We start from the raw sequence: 27,060 nt of genomic DNA, 5'->3' as shown, positions 1-27,060 counted from the left end.
AGGTGGGCATCAGACATGGGATCCGCAAAGAAAATTTGAAGGGTTAGTCAGGCAAACACTGGTATGTGGCTAGGGCCGAGGCAAATGTGTGATGGTTGTCCATTCTTTTACTCTAAAAGAGCATTTCCATGCTAAAGTAACTTACATTTACTTGGGCCCTTAGGGGGGAATTTTCAGCGCCGCGCTCCGATTACACACACCGCTCTCATTACTGATAATGAGACTTACATTTCTCATTCCAAGTGCTTTGAGCCGAAAATGTTCCTCTCGTTCTGCACACCATCTATTATCTTCTTTCAGTGAAAATTCCGCAGCAACAGAGAGGCGCTCGGCGAGAAGCGATGCGCTAAGTCTTTCGATGTTGCGTGCACCCACGCTTTCTTCAGATACAAGTGTTTCCCAAGATCTGTACCCAATGGAGCAAGTTATCATGCTCATCTCTTTAAAATAATTTTTAGCTCTCATGGGTAACTAGTTTGATGATACCCTATTTCTAAACCTATATTTATGTTAATATTTTTCTAAAGCAGCCCTTGTTCCTTAAAGGAAACGTTTTCGCTTAAAAAAGTTATACATTTGGGACGGCATGAGGGATGGTGCAGGCATTAGTCCTCACAATTCCCAATGGTGAGGCTGTCTAACAAGGACAGCTTCTCCTTTGTGAATGAGTTATTATGCCCATTGGGGAGCAGGTAACATTTCAATTGTTTTTTTTTTTTTTTTTTTTGGAAACCTTTATTACAGATTTCAAGAGATATACAAGTATGGGCCTACAACCTTCAGGCCGGCTGCTAGTAGACAGTGAGACCATGAAACATATTCATAAACACAAGCAGCAAGCAGTAAAAAGTCCCACAGATCAAAAAATCATTTGCGGCCACATTGCCCAAACATCCCAAATGGCGGTTTCATTTTAAATGAAAAAACGAGAAACAAACCCACAAGGCGGCAAAAATCTAGGCAACAGTATGTGCTCCCCTCGGGAGGGCTCTACCAACCTGCAAGAATAAGAGGGGGGGAAGGGCAGGGGCAGAAACAAAGTGGTTACGGTAACACAGAATCAAGAGAATGTGCAGACTAGGGAGACAGGGCCGCCGCCAGGTCGGGCGTCAGTGGCGGGGTACAGATCCCGCCGCGGTAGGAGTTCCAGGGGCCCCACACCTTTACCCATTTCCCAGGCTTACCTCTCGCCACATACACAACCTTTTCTCGGAACATACACCAATCCATATTTTCCTTCCATACCGAAATCGTGGGTGACCTCTGGGAGCCCCACAATTGTGCTATGTCACGCTTGGCCACCATATATCCCAATGTCACCCACCACGTTTGCGTCACCGTATAATCAGTCGGCTCCCACACATTCAGCAGACACCTCCTAGCCTCGGGGAGCAGCGCGACATGCGTGACCGCTTGTAACACCTCATGCACACCACGCCAGAATCGAGTCACCTCCGGACATCCCACAAAATGTGGAGGAAGGTCCCTAACATGCCACACCCACGCTTACACATCCCATCCACCGCGTATCCCATGCGCATCAGGCCCAGTCCCGTAACGTAAACCCTGTGGAGTATTTTGAGCTGGACGAAACGAAGGCGGGCCGGTATGGCCACCTCTTTCGGGGAGGCCACCGCAGATACCCAATCCTCGTCGTCCAGCTCCAATCCATCAGCGACCCATGCCTCACGGAGGGCGGCCAGCAGTCCCGAGCGATCGTTGATGAGCTTTTTATAGATCAATGAGATAGTGCCATCCGGTACATGCCCATCTAGCACTCTATCCTCCAAGGGGGAGCACTCCGGGATGGACGCGACCTCCGGGAACACGGAAGACAACGCGTGGCGAACCTGTACATAACGGAAGTACTCCCTGTCATGCAACCGGTATTCCGCTTTCAGCACATCAAACGTTTTAAATCCCCCCTTCGTCCAAAGATCGCCCACCCTGCTAATGCCAATCGTGTCCCACTTCTCGAAGCCTTTCGTCGTCCACAAACAACCCAGTCGTTCAGAGGCATACAGTGGCATCGCCCGGGTCAACCGATCTTTCCACCCCATCGCCGAGTTCGCCGCATGCCACACCCGTACCGCGACCCGTGTCGGACCAGTCAAACGTGCGTCGAGCGATCTAGAGTAGAGCGCACGATTGTAGTCGCCACCCGGCAACAACAATTTGTCCATTTCAAAAGCCGGATTAAGGGCGGGCCCATAAAGCCCGTGGTTTATCGCAGCCAGCTGGGAGGCCCAGTAATAACGTTTGATGTCGGGGAGGGCGACCCCCCCATCGTACCACGGGAGCGTCAGCTTCGCGAGGGCGATCCGCGGCCTCCCATCCCAAAACAGTTGGCGTTGCAGACCCTCCACCTCCCGAAAGTAACTAGCCGGAACGACATCCATCGTGTTTTGCAAGGCATATAAAAACCGTGGCAGCGACATCATCTTAAACAGCGCCGCCCGGCCGAGCGGCGAGAGCGGCAAGCGCCTCCAACGCGCCACATCCGCCTACAAACCTTGGAGGGGGGGGAGTAGGTTCTGTGTGTATCGGGCCGCAGAATCCAGGGTAATAAAAATACCCAGATACTTAAATCCTTGTTGAGCAACCTGGATAGGACAACCCCGCGGGAGGATAGGGGCCTCCCCTGAGAGTACATATACACAGGATTTAGCCCAGTTGATGACTAGGCCTGAGTTACGGCCAAAGGAATTCAGCACATCCACTAACACAATCAACGATTCACGCGGGGAAGCAAGATACTAAAGAATATCGTCCGGGTAGAGAGAGACTCGATCCTCATACTCAGGAGTCCATCGGAGACCACGAATCGAAGGGTGCCACCGCAGCCACTCCGCCAGGGGCTCCAAGGCGAGCGCAAAGAGGAGAGGCGACAGCGGGCAACCCTGTCGCGTGCCCCTACCCAATTCAAAAGGAGCCGACACTCTACCATTCACCACCACCTGGGCTAGCGGTCCGGAATACAACAATTTCACCCAGCCAATGAATCCCGGGCCAAACCCAAACTTCTCCAGCGTCGCCCAGATATATGGCCACTCAAGCGTGTCGAATGCCATAGTGGCGTCCAGGGACGCCAAAATGGCCGGCTCACGTAAGAACGGAACCCTCGAGAGCACCCCATGCAGACGCCGCAGGTTAAGCGCGGTGTTGCGATGAGGGATAAAACCGGACTGGTCATGATGGATCAGGTCGCACACCACGCTGACCAGCCGATTAGCCAGCACCTTGGCCAGAATTTTTGGTTCCGCATTCAAAAGCGAAATGGGCCTGTAAGAAGTGACCCGATCACGCGGCCTCCCCTCCTTGTGAATAACCACAATAGTGGCTAGACGCTGGTCCAGCGGGAGGGAACCCGCCGCCCGGGCCGCAAGGAACATATCACTAAGATGCGGTGCCAATGTATCCGGCCGCAATTTGTACAATTCAATGGGAAGGCCATTAGGACCCATGGCCTTGCCAGAGGCGACTGAACGTATGGCCAGAGCGATCTCCTCAGACGTCGGAGTCGCGTCCATCAACGATTTATCCTCCTCCGAAAGGGAAGGCAACGCAATATCTTCAAGCAGGTCGCGGGAATCCTCTTCCGAGCGAGAAGATACCGGGGAATACACCCCGCGGAAATACTCTGCGAAGCAATCAACAATTTCACCCGGATCAGTAACATACACACCCTCCACTCTCTCAACCAGCGGAACAACTCGACTCGCTCTCTCCTTTTTATCCAGCCACGCGATCAGTTTTCCAGCTTTATCACCCATATCATACAGTCGCCCCTGCTGCTCCCTATTCAGGCCCCTGGCCGCCTCGGTGACTAGGGCCTTGTAGTCCGCTTGTTTGATCCTGAGAGCATGCAGTTTGTCGTCCGTGACACCACAATCCAGGTCACCCTCCAACTCAGTTATCTCAGACTCGATACGGGTCACCTCCTCCCGCTCACACCTCTTGGAGTGGGAAATGAGGGACAGGGCCTCCCCCCGGAGTACCGTTTTGAACGCCTCCCACAGAGAGACAGCAGACGACACTGATCCCACATTATCTCCAAAATATTGCTCAAGGGATTTAATCAAATCTGCGCGAATCGCGGGATTACGCAGGGACCAGGGGTTGATCGGGACCACCCTCCCCTCCATCCCCGGGACAATATCAAAGTGCAACAAGAGAGGGGAGTGGTCTGAAATACCCCGAGCAAGATGCCGCACCTCCCCGACCCTCCCCGCCTGTGCCGCTGGCATCAGAACATAATCAAGTCTCGAAAGACTACCATGAGCCCCGGAATGAAAGGTGTATTGTACCTGCGCAGGATGTTTTAGCCGCCAACAATCCACCAGACCCAGGGTATCTAAGAGGCCAGACAACCAAGTTTGGGCCCGGGGGAGATCCCTGGGTGGGTGGCGATCCTCAGTTCTGGACACCACAGCATTAAAGTCCCCACCAACCACTAAGATACCCTCCAGCAGCCCAAGAAGAAGGCGCCCCAAATCAGCAAAAGTAGTCGTCTGCAACCCCGGCGGGACATAAACAGAAACCAAAACAACTACTTTACCCTTCCCATCTACCCACCAGAGCCGTATATCGCCCCCTGTCATCATGGAGCACCTCGTCAACCTCCAATGGGAGCGAGGTTTTAACCATAATGCCCACACCCCTCGAACCAGAGGTGAAGCCCGAATGGGCCACAAGGCGATAGCCCCGCCTATTCATAGCACAGAAGGAGTTACCAATAAGGTGTGTTTCTTGCAAGAACACAATATCAGGTGAAATCCGTTTTAAGAACTGCAGGACCACCCCCCGTTTTATCCTGTCCCCCAGTCCGTTAACATTCCAGGAAAGAAGTCTCAGTCCCCTACCCCCCATCACAGCTAAAACCAATCTGTCCCCTCCCAGAGAGCACCTTGAATAGAACACAACAATATGTCTGCCTTGTGGTACAAACAAACAATACCCAACCCCAACCCAACATTCCAAACAAAACTCCCCCCTCCCTGCACCCCTGCATGAGCCCAAACAGCCCCCCCAACTTGCAGTGTGCCTGTCGCCCCTGAATGAACTAAACTACAAAGACCCCCTAGAGGAGGAAAGAGAACCCCCTCGAGACACACCACAACCTCCACGGGAGGGGGAGCAAAGCACGACAGTCAAGAAACCCTGAGCACAGCCGAAAGGTGGCATCATCAGGAACTAGCCCCAGTATCAATACCGCTGGCCCGGTCCAGTGGGCACTCTCCTCCCGCTGCCCCCACACCCTCTCGATCACATCCCCTAGGCAAAGTGTCCAACCAGTCCCCGGCCGTCTCCGGACGGTCAAAGAAATGAGAGCGACCCTCGGACTCCACACGCAGTCTGGCCGGGAAAAGCATGGCGTATTTCAAGTTCATATCTCGGAGCCGCCGCTTAACGCCCATGAAACCCAGCCTCTGCTTCTGGACCGCTTGAGTAAAGTCAGGATAGAAGTTCACCTCCACGTTCTCCAGCTTAAGCGGCCCCTGCACTCTAGAAGCTTGTAAGATCGCATCCCTGTCCCGAAAGTTGAAGATACGGGCAATAAGAGGCCGCGGGGGAGCTCCGACCTTCGGCTTGCCACCAGGAACTCTATGGGCCCTCTCCACCGCAAAGAATTTACTCAAACCTCGAGGCTGCAGACGATTAGAAATCAGATCCTCCACAAAGAGATCCGCCGCCAAATCCTCCAGTCCCTCTGGCACCCCGATAATGCGAACGTTGTTCCTCCGGGCCCGACTCTCGGAATCCTCCAGTCGCCGATCTGTGAGCGCACTGGCCTGCTGGAGCCGACGTACCTCAGTCTGGAGGGCCGCCACCTCAGTCGTGAGGCCCGACGCGGTGTGAGCCAAAGAATCCACCCTGTCACTTGTCTTGGAAAGATCTGCCCTGACAAGGTTAACATCGATGAGAACCGCTTCGAGTTTGTGCGCCAGGGTATCAAATTGTTGACCCACCGAGGTCTTCATCTCCGTGATGGCGCCCATGATGTCCTGCAAAGTCAGATCCGTTGGCAAATCCGGGGCATCTGCGGGGCACTCAGGGGACTTATGCGACCCGCCGGGAGAACCCTTCGGCAGGGTATAGCGATCCATAATGTTGGCTTGAGTTGCAGCACCACGCCGGGTCGATTTGGACTTTGGCCTCTCGCCATCCTGCTTCGTCGCCATTGTCCTGTATCCCGTACACCCACGAGTCCTACCGCGGAGAGCGAACAGTCGAGGCCAAGGACCCCAGAGGTCGCCTCAGAAAAGCGGAGCAGGTCCCCGCAGGGCAGGCAGGGTCCCCCAGCGAGGCAACCACCGCACACAGAAGGGCCGAGATCCCACTCGCGACAATGGCAAGAGGGCTCAAAAGCGAAAGTGAAAGTGTGGGGTACGCGACTCGCCAGGCTCGTCCCGCCGTTGTTGTTCACTTCTCCACTGGATCACCCCCCAACTCTAGTCCGGGGTCAGGAGAGGAGCAGGCCGCAAACTTCAATCGATGCCCAGCACGGCACACAGGGTCCGATTGAAATACGGAAAATGGGTACCACCTCGGCTCAGGTTCACCAACACAGTCCCCTCAACCGAATCAGGATGAAGACAGGATAAATGTAGGAGGTCGCGGAGGTCCTCGGGAGCCTCGCACCTACGCGGCCATCTTGGTTGCGCGCTAGGCTCCTCCTCCCATTTCAATTGTTTTTGACCGCACTTTCCGTCACAAACCATTGGTATATTTTATAGCGAATCACAATCAGGAGGGAGTTGCGCGTTTCATGCCGCTCCAAACTGTGACTGAGAATGAGTTGCGAAACCCATATTGTGATTCTGAAAGGATTTTCCGAATTGCCATAAGAGTTTCGGACATGTGGTTGAGAACTCAGTGGTTTTGAGAATCACAGGGCCCGATTCACAGAACTAACTTAAGACAAAATCCTTAACTTACTACCATTTTCGTATTCACAGAAGGCACTTACTCATTTTGGTATTCACAGAAGACACTTACTCATTTCGGTATTCACAGAAGTTAGGAGTCCTAACTGTAGGACTCCTAAATGCCTTCTGTGAATACCGAAAGTCTTAAAATTAGGATTTTTCTCAGTTTAGGAGTCCTAAAGTTAGGACTCCTAACTTTACTACTACTAAACTGAGAAAAATCCTAATTTTAAGGCTTTCAGTATTCACAGAAGGCATTTAGGAGTCCTAAAGTTAGGAGTCCTAACTTTACTACTACAAAATTGAGAAAAAATCCTAATTTTAAGACTTTCGGTATTCACAGAAGGCATTTAGGAGTCCTAAAGTTAGGAGTCCTAACTATACTACTACTAAACTGAGAAAAATCCTAATTTTAAGGCTTTCGGTATTCACAGAAGGCATTTAGGAGTCCTAAAGTTAGGACTCCTAACTTCTGTGAATACCGAAATGAGAAAGTGCCTTCTGTGAATACCAAAATGAGTAAGTGCCTTCTGTGAATACCAAAATGGTAGTAAGTTTAGGATTTTGTCTTAAGTTAGTTCTGTGAATCGGGCCCACAGGGTTTGCAACCACAAAATGCTTTATTACATCCTTCCCCCAGTTTCATGGAGCTGTTCAAGGTTGCCAGTTCTTGGGGGGGTTGAACAACAATTTAAAATTCTGTCTGAATTATCCATGTCCTAAGGGTAAAAGAGAAAGAATGACACCTGATGTAGGCCAGCACCGAAAATATGGATTCCCCATGATTTTCAGTAGTAATGTGTATGAAGATCTCAAGGATCTGTTTCGAACATGGTGTACTAGTTTATTTTGTGGAAAGCTAGGAAGGTTCTCTTTTTTTAAAGTATTGATAAGTAAGAGTAGGCGCCTTAAATCTTGGCGGATGGAATGTCTGCACATTTGGCAAGAAGTATCTTGTCTGCCATCTTACAAAGGCATAATACCCTTTGGCACTTGTATTATGGTGGACAGGACACCTGCCACATTTTGATGAAGTATCCCATCCATCTCATTCTAAATAAGGCCCTAACTGTCCTTTAAGAATAGGGCACTTTACTCCACACACATTTACAACGCGTGCATTTACCCCGCATTTTTTACTCCGCAAAATCTTTTACAACGCAATCCATTACAACGCATTCCCCATTACAACGCAATTTACTATTCTAACTCCACCTGGGCGTTGATTTGGGAAATGCATTGTAATGATTTGTGGTGTAAAGCCCTACATTGTAAAAGATTTTGCTGAGTAAAAAATGTGGGGTAATGGCATGCGTTGTAACACGTTTGTCGTAAAGGATGTTTACCGTCCTTTACACTTCATCCACTGAGTAAAAGAAAACTACTAGAGTGCATATAGCCTTGATGAAATGTGCTGAGGTGGTTTAATTCAGCTTCTGCAGAGAGAAAACAAAGATCCTGACAAAAGGTCAAGGCCTGACATAACCAGATCATTCTCTGAACTGATGCACTTAGGATGGGCAAGAGAATAGTCGAAACTGGGGCCAGAGAAGCAAAACTTCCGAAACCAACACTAATGCAATCTGGCACTCTTTCTGATCAAGTATAAGGCTTTGAACGTGAGCATAATCAGGCCGCACACAAGGCGGGCAACTCGTTTGGAAATACCATAAAGATGGTTGCCATAGATGTGGTCAACCACCAGAACCAAATGGCTTTGTAGGAAGTTTCCTATAATTCTCCTCCAGTATGATTCTCACTTCTCCAGTGGGTGATAGTTAGAACAGAGGAGTTAGCTTAACTGAGATATTGTCAGTTGATGTTGAATTTTCTAGTGGCTGAGTGTTCTCAGAATAACTACATGCAGAGAAGTAGACATTTTTTCGATCCTGCTCCGTAGAAAGAGCAAAAAAGGATTTCTTTCCTATGGTCTTCCCAGGTGGGTCCTTGTGGAAGGCGGGCATCCAGTGTTTTCCCTCAGTGTGACATGGGACAGAGAAGGGGGTCCTCCTGTATGCAGGTTTTTGTGGGTTACTGACTGGTCACAGATGCAGGGATGCACAGAGGAGTTGTGCGCACATGATCACTTTGGCGCCCTGATAGGATGGTCCACTCCTAATAAAACGAGATGGACGACTGGTTGCAAAACAGAAGGTCAAGTGGCTGAGTTGAAAGGTTATTTGAAGCATGGAAAAGGCTGTGTTATGGAATCAAAGGATGATGGTTGGATGTGTCAGGGTAAAATAGGCTTCACTTAGAAAGTGGGCGAATTCTTATATCCAGCAGCGGCCAGTGCAGGTAAGAGCAGTAGGGCGGTGGGGCCGGTGGGGGGTGATTTCAACAAAAGACAAGGGAAAATAATGTATTTATTTAATTTCCCTCGTGGTCGTCTGTTGAATACCCCCTAGACCCGGCCCCACCTCCCACTGCTCTTAGGTGCAAGGGCCGCTCCTGTTTATATCAGTAAAAGAAAACGTTTGAACAAAGCAACAAACATTGGAGTGCCTGGCAACAATGTTCCAGAGAACATTACTGATTGCACATGTGATATAATTCTTATACATTCTTAACGTAAACATGTGATCGATATATAGCCAATAAGGCAGCAATCCCGTAGGCATTTAAAGCAATCAAAAATCGTTATGGAAGGCGCTGATCACTTGCTAATAATGCAATAAACCAATCATCAGCAGTGTGTTCAAAAGGAGACAGTGTACATCAGCACGGCAACAGCACATCTTTTCAGATTTGGATATCAATTTATATCTTTGGGTGTACCTTTTCACAAATTAAGTTCCAGTGAAGCCTAGCTGACCCCAATGATCCAGGTCATGTCCTGGCTTCTCGAAACGGTCTTATTGTTAAACCACAAATCCATCTCCTTCCTTAATTTCAGAGGCCAGATATTATGTTACTAATCTCAGCTTTCATACATCCTTTCCCCATACCTCCCTTACGAATGCAAACCCCCACTGCCCCACTTTTGATCTCAGCCTAATCCTACAGGTACCACAGCTGTCTGTTGCTCCTTGCATAAGTATTGTGCAAGCATGTATAGCTACTGTGTCTGAACCAGCCCTTCCTTCATCTCTTCTAACCAAATCACCAAGCTGTAAAGCGTTGCAATATGAATTCGTATAATTTTCTCTTCGACAGATGCATTATGGCAGATTGCTGGTACCTGTATACAGTGTACAATCTATCCGCCTTCCATTGAGTACCTGCCCACCCTTGTGTCCCATGCAATTAGGCTCGTGTTCTCTGGGAATAAGAACCAGCCTAATTTTTTTTCAAATGTTTAAAGGGTATATTATGTGATAAGAATGTATTTTATGTCTAGAAATAGTAAATTAATTTTAAAATGATTAGGTTAAGTAATGCATATATACTACAAGTGGAACTTCTCTGTTACAGCAGGTTAACTAGGAATTTTGCAAGGATTTCAGTAGGAAGAAAGATGGTTGGGGTGGGATGGGATGGGGGGTGACATTGGTAGGTCTCTGCAGTCGCGGTCTCTGAAATGGTCAGGTAAGCCAGAGGACAGTTCTGCCAGAAATGAAAGAGAGATTATAAGGTAAGATACGAGAGGATGTAAAAGAGCTTTGATGAAGGGCCATGGGATCGCGAGAGGTGGGATTAAATGGTCTGCTGAGGAGGTCCTGGGAGATCCTGGGAAATGGATTGTTTTGCCAATGATAGTAGTTTGCTTTGAAGGTTGTGGGCATGTCTTAGATAATTTGTGTATTTATTCACCATGTTAGGATGTAAGGAATTGAGAACATGATGATGAAGTTGTAGTTTTAGGCCTCTGGTCCTACATGACATTCCTTATAAACATGCCTACGGGTCCATCCCAAAGGGCCATCCTATCTACTTAAGTGATGACCAGAGCTGCACCAGCTGATGTTACAGTGCAAATTATGTATTTAATTAGTTCAGGCAATTACTCTAGCATCTTCTGATGGCCACCATTTTATGTATGGGACCAGAAAAAAGCCATCTTGATGTTGTCAGGTCTCAATTAATTTCGAAGGGTTATTAGGAGTCTCAGAAAACACCTACTTGAAAAACAAATGCAGATATAGGTATAACAAGTATAGATTGCCCAGTGAGCGTGCCTTTTTCCATAGCACAAAATGCTGTCATTAGACCAGCTAAACTAGAGGTAGAAGAGAAAGAAAATGGCAGTGAATAAAAGCAATACAATATATATGCAAGAAATGTATGTTCTTATGATGCATTCTTTTTCTATGCAAGTGTTATTTGCTTAGTCCACGTTACCCCAGCAATGTATTTTGGTCTGTAACTTCATTTTATATACTAAGTCCAATTACTGTATTTCTGTACTGTTTTTTGTTTAAAAATCACTTAATAAAGTAACAGAAAATGATGCAAATTCACTGGAAATCTGTCTTTTTAATTCCTTATTGTTGGTATTGTCAACTGACATTTGTTGTTGGTGCTAGTTTGTTTCATATATGGAAGAAGTGTTAAGATTAGCAAGTCTTCAGTAACCGGAAGCTAGCAAGAAAGACCCTTCTTAATTTGTAAAATGATGCAGGGAAATAAAGGTTTTCAAGGAGCCCGCTGATGGCGCTGCTGGATGCCAGGGATGGTGAGCACCAAGCCAGCTAGTCTTGAATCCAACTCATGATTCTTTCCTCCTGTAGCAAACACTTGCTGCCTCTTTAGCTCTCTCTTTAAGGTTCAATTTCACCCCCGCTTCTCAACGTGTCCTTTTTTTCTGTCTTTTGTGCCCCCCCCCTTCTTTCCTCCTTTAATTCCCATCTCTCTACTGCTCTGGGTGAAAGTATGAAGATGAACAATAATTCCGGTTCTCAAAAATGAGTATCGTTGCCCATCATCTGTAGAAATTAACCCTGGGTTAGCAAATGTACATATCATTATATAAAATGTGCCTGTTCAAAAGTGAAAAAATAGTTCAAGCTATTCATGTGGAAGTTATGTGCTCCATATATGTAACGATGCTACAAATGTGCAACTTACACACATCAGTTACCGATTGATGAGAAACGCTGGCATGCCTAGAGGAATGTCAAGGGATTGTCTAAAGATTGGCCGAAGGCAGAGATTGGCCACACCCACTCAGGACCAGATCCCTCTTTAGGTTTGCTGATTAACAAAGCAGATGCATACAATTGTCCCTTTTTTCTTGCAGAATGTTTCTTCTGGTCCAAACTGACATAAAGCAGGCATTTTACCTCAGCAAACGTTATGAAACCAAAGTGGAAATTAAATGTCAAAAATTAACAATTCCGTCACTAAAGGTGAAAGATATGGTGTTTTGTAAATTCAGGAGGAAATGACTGCAATTATTTGTACTTGGTTCTCCAACATGTTCTTTGTTTCATTGATTCACATATAAATCCATGCTCTTTCTGTACTGCGGGCAACATACAGAGAACACAAAACACGAATACGAGTTAGAACTGTGTAACTAATGCCTATGTGCAGATGTAACCCCTTTTGGCCTGTAAGTGCTCTATGAACCTTCTTGGGTGGCACGACTCGTTGTGGGGGTGTACATTTGTGCTACCTGTACAGGACTGGTTACTCTGCCTGGTTCATGTGTTATGCATGTGCCAGGCAGGGCCGGACTGGCCATAGTGGGCACCGGGTGTTTCACCGGTGGGCCGCCGGAGTGGGGCCGGTTTTGGCCCCTCGGGGGGGGGGGGGGGGGGGTGTTTTTGTTACATGGGTCTGGTTTTGCAGCATAGCTGCAATACCGTCCCCAACCAACAAAAGTGGCACAAAGCTTTCCTCTAGCACCCCCCACCCCGTGGCCCCCCTCCCTAGGGCTGGCTGAGCTCTTTACCAGGGCCGGTTTCAGTTCCCAGTCCCGCCCTGGCACTACGGACACGATATATGTCAGTGTAAATACAACTACCTCCTTTCTAGTTTGTGGGCTCAGAGACCCCATGAAACTCTCCTTCATTCATTTACTAAATTAAACGTATTCATAAAGTGGATAGGTCCCATACTCCCACACTCAGAGGTTTGTTTACTGCCCTTCATGTATCAGGGCAAAGAATACAAATACAAACAACCACAGCTCTCAGAAATTCAGGTACAAAACTCACACAGGGCACATATGCAAAATCATACCTGCCGTCACTTTCATAGCCCTAGTGGATCCTGCACACTAGTGAACTATCACGTTTTGCCTGTCCACTCCACTCCAGGTAGGTGCACTTCAGCCTTTCCTGTGTGGTCAACTCTTGAAATGTCCTACACAAAGTCTGGGCAGTGAACGCAAGAGGCTATAACACATTACTCCTCATGTCAGCAGGAGTAGGACTGATTCTCTCTAATAGTCCTCTTCAGTCCACCTAGATATTAGGCTCTGCCTAATACCTCTAACTGGAAAAAGCAAAGGTGTGTTGCAATAGGGAATGAATAGCCTAAAAGTGTATGCTCTTCCCTGGTGCCCAGTGACTTGCCCATAGACTAGGAAAGGCTTAGTGGTGATTGGTTGCACTGTACAAATTTATTGTCCACTTAGGAACTATGAATCTGGCCCACCACTCCAACCTGTATTCTGCATCTCCACAGATATTAAGGATATGTTCAGTGACACAGAAAGCCTTGCAGAATCAGTCTGCATGTCGCCCGTTGATGCCTAGTGCCTGCCTGGTTACCACTTGAGCCACCTCAGGTTTATTAAATTCTGTCAAGCTTGGGCCCAAACCATTTAGGTACCCCTGTGTAGGAGAAGGTCTGCTATCCTATGGTCACCCCAAATTTTTGCTTTTTGCTTCACTGGTTTTTGACATATTGAGGCTGTGGGCCTGCTAATCAGACCCCCAGCCTGCTGTTCTCTCTAACTAAATTGACACTATGAACCCTAGGTGCATAACCCATTGGAATTGGATCACCCTGTGAGCCCCTGTACCAGTGTACACGAGGTACCCAGGGCATTGGTGTATCTAAAGCCTACCAGGGGCTGAAGCATGTATTATGCCACCCCTGGCCTGGCCTAACAAATGTGACACAACTGGCTGATCACTCAGCTGGGGTAAGTTGGTGTAACCACCTCTTACTTAGGTGTAGTATACCTATACCTAACCTTAAATGGGACACATGTTAACCTATAAGTCACTCCTATGGCAGGCCTTGACAATCCTGAAGGCAGAGTGCTTGGTTCCATGTGAGATGGTGCTCTGGCATGAGCTGAGCCTGTCTGCAGTGGTCGGAACAACTTCCTTCTACCGTTTCCAGATATCGTCATACCATATACTCTTAAGTGCATTATGAACCTCGCGGTTAAATGCTATCTTTGGTTTGGCTTTATCAAAACATGTCGAGTAAGGTGTCATACGAATTGGAATACTAACCCCTCGCCAATTCTGGCGACGGGGTTAGCATTCCACCCTTCTAGAGGGACACGACATGTACAGTACATGAAACCCGGGTAAAATCAGACATAGCCTCAGCTCCACAAAATGGATGCTGCCACCACAGACACAAGTCTGCCCTCCTGCTGCTGGGAGTCCTTCCAGCTTGGGAGACGTAGACAAAGGGTTTCCTGCCAGGGGAGGTGCGAGCGCCACCCCAGACAGGGTTTTGTGTATTGGTCAGGTAGGGCTTGAAAGGAAACAGACATGCCTGAGGCTCACAAGGAGCCTCGGTGCATATGCCAGTTCAAGCCGGTCCTGGGGCACACCAGCCCCGGACCTGGGGCAAGCTGGACAAAGGATTGGGGGTGTAACCACCCCTCTTCCTGGTCCCACCCTTAGGGAGGGACCTAGCAGGTAGTCCGGCCCCTAGAATCCGCTTAAAGGTAGGCGCTGTGTCCTAAGACTTCAGACATCCTGGAATCAACTTAACCACAAGAAGAAGACGGGAACTTCGACGCTCTGCTGCACAGAGGACAGAAGGAAATCTCCCCTATGGTCAGGGAGTGACCATCTTGCTAACGCAAGCACCAACCAGCTATTCGACGTCTGCTTTGCCGCCGCCTCCCGCCTCTCGCCGGAGCCCGAGCCCAGAGCCCGACAAGACCTGGACCTCCAGACCTCTCACAGCCCGATCCACAGTCCCTACAAAGAAGGAACCCATGGAGGCACCGAGACACGTGGAGCCAGCCATCTTGAAAGACCGACGACAAGCTGCAAGCGCAACAACAGAGGCTCCCTCCAAGTTGTGCTTTGGGTCCTGAGAAGCCTAACCACCGAGCAGCATCTGCACCAAAGGTGAGCCCTCCAGCATCTCCACGATCTGCGTGGGGCCCCTCTGCACTTTGCATCTCGACGCGCCTGCCCGGTCTCTGGCCCGTTGGCTAGTGGTCATTTTGGCGACCTAACTCAAAATCAACGACACTGGTCTGGTTGCTCCAGACTGGCCCCAGCTGCTCTCTAAAGGAGCAGCCCCTCTGACCTTGCTGGTCAGAACAATCAGCTTACTTCTCTTTCCACGACTCCTGCCTTTGCCAAGGCTTGTTTGCCTCTTTCGAGTCGCTGACACCGCCGACAGCGAGAGCTTGCGTGGGACAGCTCGTGAACCGACTCCTGGACGTCGTCGACCTTCAGGGACTACCCGGCTGTGGAGACAAGCTACACCTCATCACCTGTTTGCACCCGACATCGCCTGGTACCTACCTGGTGCCACGCCGGTCACTGGCTAGTGACTGTGAACACTGTCCCCTCTGCTTTCAGGTCTTCTACAACTCCGATCCACTCTTGGATCCACCGCATCTCTTCTGGACCGGCCGCCTGCAGCATCTTTGTCATCAGGCTCCATTGAATCGATAGAAGAAACCCAACACACTTCGAGACCTATGCACCCGCTTCCTGTGGGTGAGGTAAAGCTGGCACCCCGGTGCCCAAGTGTAGAGAAACATCTCTAGTGTCTGTGTTTTGAATCTTAAATTCGTAGTCCATCCAGAAGACCCTTCTAGCAGTAACTTTTGAACTTTTACGCACCCATTGAAAACCTATGGGCGCACGCGTGTAACTTTCCTCACTGCACACGCGACCCGTGGACCTCCTGGTCACTAACTGAAGTTAGCTCCTTGTAGGCCCAGCGATTCTAGAGGCCCTAGGCCTTTTCCCTTTCCTGTTCGTGGTACTTATACCACTATTTTAGTATATGGTTTGATCGGCCACCAGGGCCTATCCATATAAAGTGCAACTTCTGTATATTATAACATTGTCTTGTTTAACGATTTGTGCTCCTGTGCTCATAAAGAGTCTAGGGGATACTTTGAGTAATAAATACATACATATTTTGAATATATATCTGTGTGGTGTCCTTTCATTGGTATAAAGGGGGGTTACATATGGTAAAACAGCTTGCTTAACACGCTTTAACGAGTTTAGCCTCAAAGACTGCTTAGCCTACGCTACCACTAGGGCAGCTAGTCCGAAAAGGTTGACTTACAACCACACCATAAGGGTTGCTTGGCATGGTACAAGGTGGTCACTTTAACTAGTGAACAGCATATACCAGGCCAACTTCTCACACCCTGTCAGAAAAATGTCAAGTCATGGCCACTCATGCTGGTCATGACACCTTGTCATGCCCGGCATGCCGCTCAGCCTTACTTCACTCTCTCCAGAGATCAGCTCACGTTCATAGTTTAACTTTTCAAAGTTTCTCATCATACACACTCACATGTGCAATCATTTAATCCGACACCAATAGAGTTTCAGACAACCCAGAGCCTATTATATCATCAGCTCTTGCATCAGCCTTCCTTCATGGAGGAGATATGCATTGTCAACTTCCTCCTGGACCGTCAAGCGTGTGGTTGCCTTTTGCTTAGTGAATAAGGTACCTGATGCAGTCCTCAGGTACTCACAGGCACCCGGACACATACCTATAGGAAAGAGGCCTCTGATGAACTTTAGCATTACATAGGCTTTTCAAGGGTTGCCAAAACGTTTTCAATTGGTCAAAAGAACCTAGATCAGACATTAATTTGCCATGACCGGATTCCATTCAATAAGTTTCAGTTTCAACACTATTTATGGTTTGGTGAGTTTATGAGGAGAATGTTAGATGCAGTATCCTCCTTGCCATCTAAAATAAATTTCCATCACAAATCTTACACGATTGTAGCACTGAAACCACATTGGCAATAACTACTGATTTAAATGTAGTGTTCATAGCATCATAATCCTGACTTATTTCCAGCAACAAGGGCTCCAGGCCACTAAAGCAGTGAATCTCTAAATTGTGCGGGGTGTAGATTGCCGGGTAAGCAGAGGGGCCAATAGCCTCTGCTGACCTGGTAGGCCAGCGGGCCTGCCACACAACCTTAAATGTTCCTCAAAATCTCATGTGCACAAATGGGGTGGAAAGGCCCACGGAGAAATTATGTGAATATCCGCAACCTTACAACTTTGGAGGTTTGTCAATTCTCAATGAACAGCCCTGACCCTTTTCTGGGAATGCTCATGTTCCCACCTCAAAGAAAAAACTTAGTATTGAACAAAATCCTTCACATTCATTAATTCTCTGTAGGATTAAACTCGATTTGTGGCATAACTAACAGTAGATCTTAACTCTATAGATCAGGGAATTATGTTTGTGGTTGGGTTTTTGCTCATTTAAGATGAATTTAGGTACCAAAAAGCCTGTGTATTGAGCCCATGGTGTTTGCTGGGTTGGGCATAATGTGAGTCCCTCTCTCCTGCCGCGCTATTGGCCCATTCCACCGGCAGTTTTTTCATTTCTTTTTGCCTCCGTCCAATCACACGGGACCTCCGGCTGCAGGCTCATTCCAGCCCGGTTCCCCGACGGACAGGTAGGCTCCTTCGCTGCCTTCGTTGGCGTTCATTTAGAGGCGCTGTTCCTCTAACATTGTATCTCTTAGCCTGTACCTTGTTATACGGATCTGCATCATCCGTGATCACATTGACTTTGTGCCCAGCATTAAGCCTTGTTTTTAATTATTGTATATCATTGTGTGTGCAGACTCAGCCTTTGGCAGTTCTCCCTAGTTTTCAGTTGATTTCCCCACTCTTTCCACACTTGCTCACGATTTGTAAGCCGCTACCATCAGCCTTACATTTCCCTTTCAGAGCGGTGTTCCTTCCTGAGCGGTTGCCAGGTGGAGGTCATCTCATCACCTAGTTTGCACGGGTGAGTCGGACCTTGCTTCAAGTCTATATTCATTTTATTGTTCTTATAATATGACTGAGCATTGGTGGTTTCACTCCCATAATTATCTCGTTATCTAGGTGCTGTATGTTTCGCTGAAGAGACTTGCACTCTACAATCAAGTTGAGGGTTCTCTTCATATCCTTTGTTACGTTGTTTTCTTTCCTGCAGTAGCTTTTAGGTCCTGATGAAAGCCTAGCCTTATCAGGCGATATGGCTGAAACATGTCGACCACATTCTTTCACGTTGCTTCATTGATCAGACCAGATTAGTGTTGCCCCCCCTTTTTTAATCCAACATCGGGACGGCATTGTCCACACAGAAGTCCTCTGGCCGTCCCGGCACTTGTTTTAGACACTCACTTTTTTCACTACTACCAGCACTGCAATCCCCACTCACCTTAGGCTAATTTTTTAGATTTATTCCATTATCTAGCACTTATCAATCACAACACTAAGGACTCATATCTCACAAAAGGGCGCTGTCTGCCCCTTGAGATTATGAGATTTTTTCTGGGATGAAAATCCCATGTGATGGGGTTAGTTACCCACGGTGATTACTTGACCTTGGTTTTGGAGCTTTCTCCAGTTTCACGACGTACATTAGGCATTTCCTCCTCACCCTACATACCACCTATTTCTCTTTATCATTAGACCTCAGGTTTACTTTTGTGTTATATGTACTTCTATGGGGAATTAATCCTGTGCGGTCTCTAAACTTGTTCCCTCCGACCCTCTGGTGCTCAACCGTTTTTATTAGGTTTCATGTACAGCTTCCTGGCTGTGGGTCCTTTTTTCGAGCACATTTGTTGTGCCTTTAACTGTTTTGCAAAAACTATTTTGATTTTTGCTGGGTGATTTCTTTCCCCGTTGTGCACAAATTGCACACACTTTTCGCTTTACCTGCCGTGGGTCTTTTCTTCTGACTCCCCGGTCGAGACTGCCTTGACTTTTGTCTGCTCTCTATATAGTCATTCTCACAATCATGGCAGAACGCCTTGGTTTGACGTTCGATGACACAATAGCTCAAGCTATTCTTGATACACCCAGTATCATGGACACCTTCCAAAGTCCCCCAATTAGTGCAGAGGTCGATTGGACTAAGGTCCTGACCCTTAAGAAATCACACTCTCGTATTTACATTCATGGGGCCATCATGACTGAATATTTGAGAGCAAATTGTGCCCCTACGGGACTAATTGTGACAAATGCTCCTAGATTGTTCTTGGACGATAAGATCTTCCTCAATGATTGGTCTCTCATAGCGTGGAAATGTACCAGGGACTGGCTCATCCTCATTATAAACACGGCCAAACGTGTTGCAGACGCTGTATTGATTGAGATACAGGCCTTGGAATCCCAAATTAAAGTGACACTAACTGGTGCACTATTTAAGAAACAACAAGAGGAGTCCAGTAAGCATAATAAAGAATTCAAAGATACTGTCTTAATGACCAAGATTACCAAATTTAAAAAAGACCTGGCCCGTTTTTCAATGGAGAGAGTATACCCATACACAAGTGCGGACTACGTTCCACCTCAATCCAACCGACAGGGCCGCAAATATGGGTCCAATTACTCCACATCGGGAAGCGATGACTGGTCCAGTGGATCAGACTCTGCCTCAGGTGAAGAATCCTCACAAAGAGGTAATAAAAGGAGAGGTGGTGCAAACAGGAGAAACCAGAGGGGTACACCCAACCACATGCACCCTTCCCAATGGTGGCCACATGCCGGTTACAACTACCCCCCGTTTCCACCATTTGGACAACCCCCTCCCTTTGGTCCACCTTGTCCCTATCCCCCGCCTCCACAAATGTACTCCAACCAGCCTTTTTTAGGGTTTGGCCGAGGACGATCCAGGGGAAGGAGACGGAACCAAGTCCAATGGCAGGACCAACAACAAGGGAATCCACCATTGAACTCGAGGAACACCCCAGCCGCCCCGAGCACGAGTGCGACCTAGTTATTAATTTATCTAGCAGAATCCTCACAGCTGACGAGAACTCTCTTCTTAATAAAGGTCTTGGCTTTGTTCCTTCCTTTAAAGGAGACATGTTCTCCATCCACCAGGAACTTGCCCAATTTTTTAGGAAAATTCGGTTAAATTTTTTCTTCAGAGCAGAATCCCTCAGCTCGCCTAGCGATCAAGACCAGAACACGGGATTACGCATCAAATCCTCTTTCAATCCTTTGCCAAGCCAAATTCCTCCACAGGTTCTCACTTTCGAGAAAGCAGTGACCTCCCAAGTATCTTCCTTTAGCGGCTCTACTAACCGCCAATATCAGAACCTCACCAAGGCAGAACGCTTGGCATTAAATTCCCTCACTTCTGATGATTCTATAATTATCAAACCGGCTGACAAGGGCGGCGCTACTGTCTTGATGGATACCACTGCTTATCGTTTTGAATGTTTAAGACAGTTGAGCAACACCAACTTTTACCAACCCCTTGCTGAGGATCCTACTACACGTCTACTCCAGACTATCCGGATTTTAGTCAATGAAGCCAGTGCTAATGCCTGGATTACTTCAAATGAAGCACAATATCTGGTCAATTCCTCTGCTACCATACCATACTTTTACATCCTACCCAAGGTACATAAGAAGGTGCACCCTCCACCTGGTCGCCCTATCATTTCTGGGTTGGGGTCCTTACTGGAACCCCTGTCGGCATTTACTGACCACTTCCTTCGTCCCTTAGTGTCGAAGATGCCTACATACCTCAAGGACACCAAGGATATTCTCAACCTCCTTACGGATTTGTCCTTTGATCACACTACTGACTTTCTTGTTTCATTCGATGTGGAGTCGCTATACACGTGCATCCCGCAGGATGAAACTTTATCTGTCATTGAAACCCTCCTGTTGGCAGATCCTCCTGACTCCATTACTCCTGTTCCTTTCATTATGTCGTGTGCCAGACTTGCTATGAAAGAGAATTTCTTTCAATTTGAGGACCAGCTATTCTTGCAAATATCAGGAACTTCAATGGGGAGCATTTTTGCTCCCAGCCTGGCGAACCTGTACGTTCATGTTTTCGAAGAACAACACGTCCTCAATACCACCAACCCATACAAGGATCACATCATGATATGGAAGAGATACATAGATGATGTATTTGTGCTATGGCAAGGTTCCCTGTCCTCCCTCTTGGCTTTCAAAGACTGGCTCAATAATTGTGACCCCTTTTTGAAATTCACTTGCGAGTACTCTAAGACTCATTTACCTTTTCTCGACATTCTCATCACCCCATCAGAAGGGCGTTTGGGCACTGAACTATACAGAAAACCCATGGCGGTGAATGCTCTTCTTAAGTATGATAGCTTTCACCCACGAGCTCTGCGTGACAATCTGCCCTTCGGCCAATTCTTGCGCCTGAAACGAAATTGTTCCTCCAGTGTCAAATACAAGGAACATGCCGACAATCTCTCTAAGCAATTGCAGGCGAGAGACTACCCTAAACATCTTATTCGGAGGGCTTCCAAGCGAGCTGCTAACAACAATCGTGAGGCTCTGTTAGAACCCAAGACTCCGAAAACATCCGAGAACAGACTCACGTGTGTCCACACCTATTGTCAGTTTTCCAACAAACTTAAGAAAATCATTCTTACCAACTGGAGGATTCTCAATATAGGTGAGGTTGAGCTACCAAAACCCCTCTTTGCGTTTAAACGCAGTAGCAATATCAGGGACCAATTGGTACATACCCGCCCACGTATCAATCAGAGATGCACCCAACCTACCCTGTGGGGTCTGCCTCCAGTCGTGGGACATTACCCATGCGGTTCTTGTGCCGCATGTTGCTTGACCTCGGTGACTAAGGAAATTGACATCGGCACAGGTCGACCCTGGATTTTGAAGAGCCATACGAACTGCAACAGCTCCCATCTGATCTATTTGATCACCTGCCCGTGCGAGTTGCGATATATCGGCATGACCACCCGCCGCATCAAAACCCGTATTTTAGAACACAAGAGCACGATACGGTGTGGCCGCACCTCCACAAAACTCACTAACCACTTTCTGGAGGTTAAACATGCCCCTGATGATTTGCACTGGATTGTCATTGACAAACCCCTAATACCACCACACCTCACTGACAGCTCCGCTTTCCTTTTTAAACGTGAGCAAAGGTGGGTGTATAAACTACAAACACATGTTCGGGGACTTAATGACGAAATCCCTTGGCTATCGCTATAATACCCGGTGTGTTCTTCTCTTCTTTGACACAGTTCTCAAAGTGGGACAACCGCGATCTAGCCCACACTACTTCATTGTATCCAATTGGCTCATACAGTTTTGGCCGTGATTGTACTCAATAAATGTCTGTCCCACAGCCCGTGGTCTTCTGGGAACTTCACACACTAGCAATGCATCACTTGGTGTATTTTACCACCTTCCGTAATTTCCAAGATGACTCACGCTTTTCGGTGCAACACGTGCCTTGACAGCCGTCATTTTCACCTGACGGCGGCTTCCGCATTCCTCAAGCGCACCGCGTCATCTTTCTGACTCCCCAGGTGCATCGAGTCAGCTAAATTTTTGACAGCGCTCTCCCTGACCTGTCATTTCCATCTACAACCAGTTGCTTGCGCCAGGATTTTGGATTGGCTTCCACTTCGGCATGCATACCTCTCCTGCCGCGCTATTGGCCCATTCCACCGGCAGTTTTTTCATTTCTTTTTGCCTCCGTCCAATCACACGGGACCTCCGGCTGCAGGCTCATTCCAGCCCGGTTCCCCGACGGACAGGTAGGCTCCTTCGCTGCCTTCGTTGGCGTTCATTTAGAGGCGCTGTTCCTCTAACATTGTATCTCTTAGCCTGTACCTTGTTATACGGATCTGCATCATCCGTGATCACATTGACTTTGTGCCCAGCATTAAGCCTTGTTTTTAATTATTGTATATCATTGTGTGTGCAGACTCAGCCTTTGGCAGTTCTCCCTAGTTTTCAGTTGATTTCCCCACTCTTTCCACACTTGCTCACGATTTGTAAGCCGCTACCATCAGCCTTACATTTCCCTTTCAGAGCGGTGTTCCTTCCTGAGCGGTTGCCAGGTGGAGGTCATCTCATCACCTAGTTTGCACGGGTGAGTCGGACCTTGCTTCAAGTCTATATTCATTTTATTGTTCTTATAATATGACTGAGCATTGGTGGTTTCACTCCCATAATTATCTCGTTATCTAGGTGCTGTATGTTTCGCTGAAGAGACTTGCACTCTACAATCAAGTTGAGGGTTCTCTTCATATCCTTTGTTACGTTGTTTTCTTTCCTGCAGTAGCTTTTAGGTCCTGATGAAAGCCTAGCCTTATCAGGCGATATGGCTGAAACATGTCGACCACATTCTTTCACGTTGCTTCATTGATCAGACCAGATTAGTGTTGCCCCCCCTTTTTTAATCCAACATCGGGACGGCATTGTCCACACAGAAGTCCTCTGGCCGTCCCGGCACTTGTTTTAGACACTCACTTTTTTCACTACTACCAGCACTGCAATCCCCACTCACCTTAGGCTAATTTTTTAGATTTATTCCATTATCTAGCACTTATCAATCACAACACTAAGGACTCATATCTCACAAAAGGGCGCTGTCTGCCCCTTGAGATTATGAGATTTTTTCTGGGATGAAAATCCCATGTGATGGGGTTAGTTACCCACGGTGATTACTTGACCTTGGTTTTGGAGCTTTCTCCAGTTTCACGACGTACATTAGGCATTTCCTCCTCACCCTACATACCACCTATTTCTCTTTATCATTAGACCTCAGGTTTACTTTTGTGTTATACATAATGTGAGTCCCTACAGCTCCTGTGGTGCAGGGATGCCCCAACCGTTCAAGGGGCCCGCAACCAATCACGAGACCACCATTCAGCCCAAAGCCAATTTACATCTGTGAGATATGGGAGGGTCAGGGACCCCTCATCACATTCTGCAAGGGGCCCCATAACGTTACGTTATGCTACTGTTTGCTGGATAAAAGGTTTGTGACCAGTCACACACTGGAAGAAGACGTAGATGACCTAGAGTACCTTTTATGTTCTAAATTTGTATTTTGTGATTTCGGCTCAGGTTGCTTTCTAACAATGACATAAAAAAATACAGATTGCTGTATTTTATAAAGGAGTGTGTCAATTTATGACTGGGCTTGGAGTGTGGGCTTGTTTGGGTCTGTGTTCACTTTTGCAGCTTGAAGTCTGCAGATTGGCCTATTTACTTTTTCCTTTTTTTTACTGTTTCAATGTCTGCCACTGTGTTCCTTAGAAGGATGTTTCCTCCTTCCGTGAGTATACTACTGGCTACTTTTGGATTATGCTATGTTTTTCCAGTCCTGTTGCTACCCTTTGGTGCAGGAACATTTTGGAATGTTGCCTTGATACCACTGCTCAGCAATGGGCACTCACCAAATTCTTTAATATAACCTCTTGGACCATGAAGGGGGCAGGGCATCCCTTGGTGCTGCAGTGGGTATACATGGCAGCATTTAGAAAGACCTATGAGAAAGTTGTAGAGTAAAAACATGGGACCGGGTGGTGGATTTTCGCAGTAACTTGCACTAACACTGAATACAATTCTAAGAATGTAAGTATGTGGCTGGGTCCTGGACTCCCTTACACTCTATTGGGTGGTCAACACCAGAGTTCCCTGTGACCTGCCTTTAACAATGCCGTGTTATTATACTCAACCTCCACTCTACAATAGTCCACTTTATGTCCAGGCCATTCACTCAAAACCATGGTATCGGCTCCACGACCCACATGCTCTTACTGTGAAAGACATTCTAAGTTAAGCTAGAAAAAGCTAAAATAATGGCATTTTTGCCAAAGAGGTCACACGTATTTAGCTTAGATCAGGAATGTTGGCTTGTATTGGTGAGTGCGTAATGCGACAGGCCCCATCTGCTTTTATGTCATGGTTCTATCTTTCATTCAGTGTGGCACTATTGCGCCCTCTCCCTGTTTTCTCTTTTTTTGCAGGTTTGATCAGTGATTCCTACTTCTCCTTGGTAAATAGCGCTTGAATGAGTACTGGGAGTTCATTCTGGGCCTGCTGTGCTGCTGCTTCCGCAAATGGCCTGCGTCTTCTCTGAATCAGGACAAATGGCTCATGTGAGGTGAGTTTGCATCAAAATGCAGTCTGATCCCACATTGATTGACCTGTTTTCCCTCTTAACATCAAATCAGAATCCATGCGAAGGGGGATCTAGTGGGAAGGAAGTCCACATTCTTCAATTAATGTTTGAATCAATAGAGTGACGGCTTGTAAGGACGAGTGTGTGTTGTAATACTGAGAGTGTGACTCAAGGTGGCAAAGATAGAATGGTGCTGGTGATATCAGGCACCTAAATAGTAAACCCTTGTGAGTGGAGTCTCATTGCATTTCTATCATATCTCTCTATTTTCTGTTCTCTCTCTCTTTCACCCTCACACATGCTTTTTTCTCACTCACTTTCTCTCCCACTGTCCTTGTCGAAGCCTCACGTGTCTCTCCCACTCACTATGCCTTGATTTATCTCTGTATCCCTCTCTTTATCTTTGCCTCTCTCTATCCCTTTCTCACACACACACAAGCGCGTGCACACACATTCACACACACACACACGCACGCACATTCATACACACATACACTTCCTCTAATTCTGTCTCACCCCAATTTAGCCAAAATGCATTCTCTCTCTCGATCCCGTTACCATTTCCTCTCTCACTTTCGCCCTCTTTTTCTCTTTAATGTCACATCTGCATCACTTCCTCTTCCTCTTCCTAATCTCTCACCTTTAACTGCTCGAGGATTCGTTGTAGTTGGCTTCCCAGCCTCTGCCCTCAAAAGTCTGTTGCTCCTGCAAACTCCGTGCGGTGTAAAAGCACTCTTAATCATTGCAGTTCCTCAACAGAATAAAACAAAACAGAGCACAGGGCCTTCCAGGAACTGTCAAGGCCACAACAGGTTGGCCGTGAAGTGCTGCTCAATCTAACTGTACTAATTATAGTTTTTCTTGGTTCTAAAGTGCTAGTTGCACCGAATGACGTGGTGAGAGTTTGGCAGTCTGCTTTACACTTTATCAATAAATCTTCCAGACTAGCACACGTTTGGTAATTCTACAGCTTCTTTTAGCAAAATTGCTTTGCAGGACCTTTTATACGCTTGATGAGTAATCAATGAGTCTTGGAAAGGATGGGGAGGCTCTATGACTCGCCTATGGCAGTGTAACAAGCAGGTTACATTGATCTGTGCACTGATGACCAGGCCAAAGGTGAAATTCACACTGAGTGACCAGTGTAAAACATTTTTACTAGTCGCTTGGTGCAAATTTCTATTTGTGCAAATATGCCTTTAACGAGTGTAAAAAGCAAAACGCTGTGCTTAATTTGCGAAAAGCATAATTTGGATGCTCGCAGTGGGGCATGTTTACAAGGGCATTGGGCCACCAGAGCGTCACATTTTTTCCGATGCTCCTCGAATCTCTGCCCTACTCTATATTTACAAGGAGGCACTACGCCACTTTGCGTGACTTAACGCCGTCTTGTACATTTGGGCCTCCTCGCGGCAGTGTATCTGCTGCAAAGGAACCTGCAATGGCTGTTGATGTGGGCGTACCCACTCAACACCCATTGCTCTTTTACACTGCCCCACATTTACAAGGATCTGTAAGTCTGAGGCAGCACCAAAAACTAACGCCTTTGAAAAGGAGGTGTTAGAGTTTGTGCGGCGAGGAGAAATACTTTTATTTCTTCTTGTTTTTCCTCTTTCTATATGTGTTTCATCATTCCTGCAACGCAAGCACCTTTGCCTATGCTGGCACTAGGCAGCTATTTTAGCGTTAGTGCAAAGGAATACACAGGGGTGCGCCATATTCTTGTCAATACAGCGCATCCCTGCACTTTTTTTAAATGACACAGCACCGCGCTGCTAAATTGCTTGCAGCGCCGCGTCGCGCCACTTAGTTGCAAATATGAGCACCTTTTCTTAAGAGCCAGACACGAGCGCTGCTGAATGCCGGTAAAGCAGAA

This window comes from Triturus cristatus, chromosome 5_2, assembly GCF_964204655.1.
Source record: "Triturus cristatus chromosome 5_2, aTriCri1.1, whole genome shotgun sequence".
NCBI lineage: Eukaryota > Metazoa > Chordata > Amphibia > Caudata > Salamandridae > Triturus > Triturus cristatus.
Note: the sequence above shows the minus strand (reverse complement) of the source record.